We start from the raw sequence: 8,776 nt of genomic DNA, 5'->3' as shown, positions 1-8,776 counted from the left end.
CATAGGTTTAGGGTGAGTGGGGAAAGATATAAAAGAGACCTAAGGGGCAACTTTTTCACGCAGAGGGTGGTATGTGTATGGAATGAGCTGCCAGAGGAAGTGGTGGAGGCTGTACAATTGCAACATTTAAGAGGCATTTGGATGGATATATGAATAGGAAGGGTTTGGAGGGATATGGGCTGGGTCCTGGCAGGTGGGACTAGATTGGTTTGGGATATCTGGTCGGCATGGACGGGTTGGACTGAAGGGTCTGTTTCCATGCTGTACATCTCTGACTCTATGTAATTTTCTATTAATTATTAGTAAACTCCTCCTGTATCTGGGACCCAGGCCCTTTGTCCATCTTTCTCCACAAATAAAAGTTTATAAATGGTTTATTTATCCTTGATCATAATTCTACACCTACTTATGAGTCATTTTACAGCTTTCAGAGTACAATAAATAATTTACATTGGTGTGACATCAGCCCTTTGAATGTTCCTTGGTAGAATTAGAGAAACAGGCCAAATATTTGAGCATCGCTGATGTTTTCATAAACACTTAATTCCTCTTTTCCCTTTCCTTCCATCACGTCAACAGAGAATTTTCTATAAATTGTTGTGAAAGGACTGGACGCCACATGATTTCAAAGCAGAAGCAGCAATAGTAGGGATAGGTATTCTAGTGCTCATGAATTCAATTATTGTAAATTGAAATGCCCCTTTTCCATTGAACTAGAACATGTGGACCAATATTGTGCAGTTATTTTAATGACTCAGAGTAGATAAGCTTTACAGAGTAGAGACCTCTTGTTGTAATTATTTGACTTATATTCACTGTTCTCAGAGGTTCTACACTTGAGCAATAGGTTGTGTGTATGCCTGTCTCCTGTCTGTTTGTCTATGGGTTGATATTTTTTAGCTTCCACTGAATCTTGCAAGTGAGAGATAAGTGAATACACAAGCAATCATTGACTCACGCAGCAGTTTTTTAATTCTGCTTCCTCTTCTGCTTGTCACTGGTGAGCACCATGGCCAAACTGTGAGGAAAGTAACAGAGGGTGGTCAAGCAGGGGTAAAATTACTGGCTGCTGGGAGCTCCTGCCCATCAGCAAAGGGGAGTTCAAGTAGGGAAGCTTCCACAGGAAGGACGGTGGGAGTCCTAGGCTGGTGGGGCTGGGAGTTAGCTGGAGAGACTTTGAGAAGGATTCCTGTTCAACAGGACCCCACAAATGAAGAAATTGATTCACTTGGTAATTCAAACCTGCTGCGTGACTTTAACTTGTGGGAAAGCCAAGATGACTTATGTATTTAGGACTGAGTTGAATTCTGATTGTGATCCCATTGATGTAATTTGTGTGAATTTGAGTTTCCCACTTGCTTACATTCTGTGTTTCAGTCACAAAACTGCAATGAGAAGTTGAGTGGTAACCAGCAGGGTTCCATTTTGAAGGCTAACCTGTCTCATTCCTCCTGTCTGGTTGGGTTAATACGTGCGCACACATACGTACATGCATGCACAGACATGCATGCACATACACTTTATAACTGTCACTTCTTGACCTCTCTAACTTGTATCATACCTGAGAATAAAGAATCCCTACAGTGTGGAAACAGGCCCTTCTGCCCAACAAGTCCACACGACCCTCTGAAGAGTATCCCACCCAGATGCATTCCCCTAGTACTATTACTCTACATTCTCCCTGACTAATACAACTGGCCTCCACATCCCTGAACACTATGGGGAATTTCTCATGGCCAATTCATCTAACCTGCACATGTTTGGACTGTGTGGGAGGAAACCAGAGCACCCAGAGGAAACCCACACAAACTGCGGGAAAATGTGCAAACTCCACACAGACGGTCGCCCAAGGCCGGAATCAAACCTGGGTCCCCAGTGCTGTGAGGCAGCAGTGCTAACCACTGAGCCACCATGCTTCCTCATGATCTTGTAACGTGGAGAAATGGATTAACAGAACGTTCAGGGCTGTTTGCCATTTACATTTGTGTTGGTATCTTTGACTTCGTGGTTAATGATACTGTGAAATTGTTTCTTTGAACTGAGAGTGAAAAACACTGAGTAAAATAGGACAAAAACCACACCAAGAAAGTATTTAACATGATGAAAAATAGAGGCCAGGAAAGCAGACTGATTTATTTTCGTAAGAAATGAAAGGTATGCTTGGAGCCAATGTGATCCACAGCAGTTTGGATGAAACATGATGGTAAACTGGTTGTCAGTTTAGCACGAAGATGTAAAGGAAAAATAATGTGACAGAAAAAGCTCAACAGCAATTTGCTGTCACTCTTTTTGAGTTAATGTGGAAGATCAATTTAATGCCCACTGTTTTCTTGAATGAACTGTAGGATTTAACCCTTCTAGTCTGCAACCGTAAATACTTAAATGTATCATTTCAGGTAATAGAACAAACTACAACCCACAAAGTATTTCACAACTTGTTTGTATCTTAGTGATTTAAAATAATCGTGTATCAACAATGCTAGATTGCTATGACGATACTTTCTTTGGAATTGAGATGTCCAATCTAAAATTCTGCTGAGTGAAAAGCTACACCCACATGACATTAGAGTTCATTCAGAAAAGATCCTTGATTTACATCATTTAAAAAAAACATCAAAGCAACATATATTTTATGTGGTGCTTTAGTGAGAACTCCCATTGCTTTGTACAATCAGAGAAAGATTTACATCAAGACAAATGGAATTATCTTAACAGCGATTCTAAGCTTGGGAAAGAGGTGGGTTTAAAAAGGGGGGGGGGGGAGAGAGAGAGGTGGTGAAGTGAAGGAGGAATTTACAGAACCTAAAGTTTAGATAGCCGAAGGCATGGATGCCAGTGGTGGAATGGAGAGAATAAGGATTGGAGGTTTGTAGAGCTTTTGATGGATTTGTAGCATTGTTGAAAGGTTATGCTGATAAAGGGTGGGATTAGGTCATGAAGGAATCTGAACATGACAGAATTTTAAAAACCGGAAGTACTGTGGATGCTGTAAATCAGGAATAAAAACAGAAATTGCTAGAAAAGCTCAACAGGTCTGGCAGCATCTGTGGAGAGAAATCAGAGTTAACCTTTCGGGTTTAGGGGCCCTTCCTCACAAACTGTTCTGAGGACAGTTCTGTACAGGACGGGGAGCAGAGACCTACATCTTGGAGTGTCTTGCTATCAGCATCTATATTAGTCTGCACAAACTCTCCCTGGTATTAGAACCACAGAACTAACTCCTCGAGAGTGGTAATTCATGGGTGTTGTTAATGCCATAAGCTGCCGTTTTATACACTAATGTAGTTCATCCCTGTTGCTGAATTTAGCCTGCAGTGTGACTGAAGAGTTAAAAATGTGGAAAAATAAATGAGGGGAGAAATGGATATATTTGTGCCACTAAATTTATGGATCCCTAAATGTTTCTACTATCATCTTTTTCACAAGTGGCCAATGTGGTGAAGTGCATCAGAAGTTAACTTTTTGTTGTTTTACAGAATAATAGTGTTCATCGTCAGGGAGTGGCCCTCGATATGCCAGTACCTGGAAAGACCAGTTTATCTCCGATTGTTGGGAAGTGTGGTATTTGGGTGGAGGTGAACCATGCAGTGCTAAAGTGGGATGGGTCACAGTCCATAGAAATGCCACAAAGGCCCTCAGGGATATGTTCTGACAGTATATTGATTTATGTGCTGTGATATGAGGTTGCTTTTGCTCATAAGGGTGGAGTGACAGGTCTGGTTTGTTGTAATTTCCTTGCTGATAAGATAAAATTCCGAAACTATTTTTCAAGACCTGGCAAAATTGCAACTTTACAGTGAATGCCAAAATCAAGTTGCATTTGTCTCTCTTGCTGACTAACGTAATTATGAATATTCCAACTTGCTTGTACAGCTATTATGTATCAATTGCCTTTGGACAGTTGGTAGGAGTCTGTCTTTACATGCCAGCATGTTCAATTGAAAATCTCATTGTAACTTTCACTATTTTGCTTATGTTGCCCCTGCTCAGAAGCAAGGAACTCTTCTGTCGACAGAATGGAAGCAGATAGATAGTCATTCCATTAATATTAGAACTAGGTCCCTAGACCTGCACTGACATTAGATAAAAACATGTTTTAAAACATACAATTTGTATTGCAATCTTTTGCACATCTGCTGCAGGCATTTTTTGAGGATATTTGAAGCTTAAATTCAGGCTAGCCGGTTCATCACTCTGCTGTCATCTAACTGCATGGAAGGTTTCTGTTTTCAGGGGTTTGTTTTTTTTTGTTGTCAGCATCTTGAAAACCAATGTTCAATGTTTAAATTTTCCTGAAACAAACACAAACAAAATTGCTTGAGAGACTCAGCAGATCTGGCAGCATCCGTGGAGAGAAAACCGTTAATATTTCAGATCCATGACCCTTCCTCATTGTGCAGTTTTGGTCATCTGAGTTTTCCAGGTTGTTTTGCACACTGTTGGCAAACTGAATGGACCAATCAATTACATGTGTTTGTGTGAATACAGGTTTCAGTAAATAGGAGGTGAAACTATTTCTTGTGTTGAACAACTTATCCAGATTTCTGTTCACAGCAACACAAATTTAAACTCGTTGAGCTATTACACTCAGCCAGGGATTTAGCTGAGTGCAGACTTGCTGGATAAATGTGAAGTGACCCAAGATTGTTTCAAACACTATAATATTGAAAAGCGAAACTAATTTATTGCAGGTATTACAAGTTATTGCACATCATATACAATAAGTTATGAAATAATATTTAAAGTTGTAAACCGGTTCAATATTTACAGAAATGTGGACATTATTCAACAGAAGGTTGTGATGGGGGAGAGAAATTGTTACAAAGGTTTGGTTTTAAAAATGGCACTTATTTAACCAAGTCTAAAAAAAAGCATGTGTTTTATGTGCTGATAGGCTGGAGATTGAAGGTGTTTCTGCAAGGATTGTAAAATATTACAGTTTGTTGGTCTGTATCTTAAACTATTAAACATTGAATATATGTTGTACATGTTACAACTGGGACACAGACAACTGATCCAATCAGCCTACCCAGGTTTGTATTTGTATACAGACTTAACACCTTCAAAACCCTTCAAAATGACCTGAATGGTTTGTAACCAGACTTCTTTGAATAACTAAGCCCAGGCTTTATGAATAATTGATTATAGACACCAGGCTTGTAGCTTAAACAAAACAGATTGCAATTTATTAACAATACAGGAACTTTTTGCAGAGCAAAATTAAACATCAAAATAACCTAATCAATGTCTGTCACTTAAATCCAATAACCTTTTGGTTTCAGTACCATTCCCACAAATGACAGACAACACAGTTAAGAGATAATTTAAGAATAAACAAAACTAGCCCAATTTATTGAGCGGTTTTCATGGTGCACGATTCCACAGGCATAGATGATTGTTTCTTGATTGATTTTCTGGAGATGTCGATCAGTGCCACCTTTTCACTCTGAGGTGTTTTCAATAACACTTGTAACTTAGCTTCTATTTTTTGAACATTCAATAGTCAATAATGGGAGGTTAGGCAAGGAGCTTTCAAATCTTCATGCTGTAGCATCAACAGCCAAACCCCTGCCTCTCAGAATCACAGTCCCAAGCACCAGTTCCAGCGCTGGCCTCTCCCTCTGTTCTATCATCATGTTCCCTCTCTGATTTGCTGGGACCATCTCCCAGATACTGACTTCATTAATGGCCAACAATCTGCTATCCGTGCTTAAAAAGGGAGGTAGATAAAGATGGGAAATTATAGACTGGATGGCTGAACCTCTGAAGTGGGGAAGATGCTTGAGTCTATTATCAAGGAAGAAGCAGCAAGACCTCTCGATCGAAATTGTACCATTGGGCAGATGCAAAACGGATTCATGAAGGGCAGGCCATGCTTGACAAATCTTTTGGAATTCTATGAACACATTATGAGCAAGGTGGATAGTGGGGACCCAGTGGATGTGGTGTACCTGGATTTACAAAACGCCTTTGGTGAGGTGCCACACAAGAGACACCTGCATATGATAAGGATGCATGACGTTAGGGGTAAAGCATTAGCATGGATAGAGGATTGGTTGACTGACAGGAAGCAAAGAGTGGGGATAAATGAGTGCTATTCTGGCTGGCAATCAGTAACCAGTGGTATGCCTCAGTGATGGTGTTGGGACTGCGATTATTCACAATTTATACAGATGACTTGGAGTTGGGGACCACGTGAAGGGTGTCAAAGTTTGCAGATGAGACTAAGATGAGTGGCCGAGCAAAGTGTGCAGAGGGCTGTGAAATTTTGCAGAGGAACAGAAATACATTGAGTGAGTGGGCAACGGTCTGGCAGATGGAATACAACGTTAGTAAATGTGAAGTCATCCATTTTGGTCAGAGTAACAGTAAAAAGGATTATTACTTGTTTGGTAAAAAGTTGCAGCATGCTGCTGTGCAGAGGGACCTGGGTGTCCTTGTGCATGAATCATAGAAGGTTGGTCTGCAGGTACAACAGGTAATTAGGAAGGCAAATGGAATTTTGTCCTTTATTGCTAAAGGGATTGAGTTTAAAAGCAGAAAGGTTATGTTGCAGCTGTACAAGGTACTAGTGAGGCCACACCTGGAGTACTGTGTGCAGATTTGGTCTCCTTACTTGAAAAAGGATGTACTGGCACTGGAGGGGGTGCAGAGGAGGTTCACGAGATTGATTCCAAAGTTGAGGGGGTTGGCTTATGAGGGAGACTGAGTAGACTGGGATTATATTCTTTGGAATTTAGAAGAATGAGGGCGGAATCTTCCAGAAACATAAAATTATGTAGGGGATAGATACGATAGAAGTAGAGAGGATGTTTCCACTGGCGGGTGAGACGAGGACAAGAGGGCATCGCCTCAAGATTAGAGGGAGCAGATTTCGGACTGAACTGAGAAGGAACTTCTTCACCCAGAGGGTTGTGAATCTATGGAATTCCCTGCCCAGGGAAGTAGTTGACACTGCTTCAGTAAACGTTTTTACCAATAGATATTTGTTCAACAATAAAAGAATTAAGCTATACAGTGAGAGCGCAGGTTATAGAACATAGAACAGTACAGCACAGAACAGGCCCTTCAGCCCATGATGTTGTGCTGACCACTGATCCCCATGTATGCACCCTTAAATTTCTGTGACCATATGCATGTCCAGGAGTCTCTTAAATGTCCCCAATGACCCTGCCTCCACAACTGCTGCTGGCAACACATTCCATGCTCTCACAACTCTCTGTGTAAAGAACCCGCCTCTGACATCCCCTCTACACTTTGCTCCAACCAGCTTAAAACTATAACCCCTCGTGTTAGTTATTTCTGCCCTGGGAAATAGTCTCTGGCTATCGACTCTATCTATGCCTCTCATTATCTTGTATACCTCAATTCATATCTGAACAGAAATACTTTGTCACCTTCCTCTGCTTCTTAATTAGTGATCGAGTCAAAAGAAAGCTTAACGAAAAGATTATTATACGCGGATTGAGTTCCTCTGCATACATCAGTCCTGACATCCCAGGAATGAGAGTGAACAAAATGTTGTGCTGTACAGCTCTATGTCTCCAAGTGCTTCAGCAAAATGGTGGTAATCTGCAATAAAAACAAAACGTGCTGGAGATCCTCAGCAGGTCGGGCAGCATTTGAAATGGTGACCGATGCAGGAAACATTGCAGCCTTGAAGAAGTGTTGAGATGATCACACCAAGCACTACAATATCATTTACACGCTGTGTCCCAGAACGTGGGACTAGAATAAATAGGTGCTTGATGACCAGCATGAATAAGGTAGGGCTGGAAAGTTGATGTTCCGTGTCAGGATTATTCATCAGGACTGACAAAGTGTCATGACACAATACGTCAACTTTCCTGCTCCTTTGATGCTGCTTGACCTGCTGCACTTCCCCAATTCCACATTGTATAGACTCTGATTTCCAGTATCTGCAGTCCTTAACTATCTCCGCATCTCAGGAGTCAGTCTGGTGACCCTCATTTACTCTCTCACAATCACCAAGGCTCTTCCAGAAAGGGATCCCTGCTCCTCTCCTCTATCCTCTCACTAGGAAGGTCAGCCATCATTTACATTCTCCACTGCTTCCCAATCCTGCCTACTTCTGAGAAGAGGGAATCACAGAGAAATACAGAATAAAATGGGGTCAGAGTCTCAGTTGTAAAACTGTATGAATACACTGTCTCCATCTTCTCCATATTGGTCATCAAACACATGCCTGGTGTGATCATCTAAACACTTCTTCAAGGCTGCAACGTTTCCTGCATCTGTCACCATTTCAGATGCTGCCAGACCTGCTGAGGATCTCCAGCACGTTTTGTTTTTATTGCAGATTACCACCATTTTGCTGAAGCACTTGGAGACATAGAGCTGTACAGCACAACATTTTGTTCACTCTCATTCCTGGGATGTCAGGACTGATGTATGCAGAGGAACTCAATCCGCGTATAATAATCTTTTCGTTAAGCTTTCTTTTGACTCGATCACTAATTAAGAAGCAGAGGAAGGTGACAAAGTATTTCTGTTCAGATATGAAATTCTATAAACCAATCAGTGAGAGGCATAGATAGAGTCGATAGCCAGAGACTATTTCCCAGGGCAGAAATGACTAACACGAGGGGTCATAGTTTTAAGCTGGTTGGAGGAAAGTATAGAGGGGATGTCAGAGGCGGGTTCTTTACACAGAGAGTTGTGAGAGCATGGAATGCGTTGCCAGCAGCAGTTGTGGAGGCAGGGTCATTGGGGACATTTAAGAGACTCCTGGACATGCATATGGTCACAGAAATTT

General features: G+C 41.3%; 1 protein-coding gene across 3 annotated transcripts in view; it reads left to right on the top strand.

Annotated features, from left to right (window-relative positions):
• The window catches only part of sh3d19 (SH3 domain containing 19), a 144,195-nt gene that overhangs the window by 72,345 nt on the left and 63,074 nt on the right, over positions 1-8,776 (top strand). The gene's annotated exons all lie outside the window — the stretch shown is intronic.

Source organism: Chiloscyllium plagiosum, chromosome 1, assembly GCF_004010195.1.
Source record: "Chiloscyllium plagiosum isolate BGI_BamShark_2017 chromosome 1, ASM401019v2, whole genome shotgun sequence".
NCBI lineage: Eukaryota > Metazoa > Chordata > Chondrichthyes > Orectolobiformes > Hemiscylliidae > Chiloscyllium > Chiloscyllium plagiosum.
Note: the sequence above shows the minus strand (reverse complement) of the source record. Positions and strands in the feature narration are given on the sequence as shown.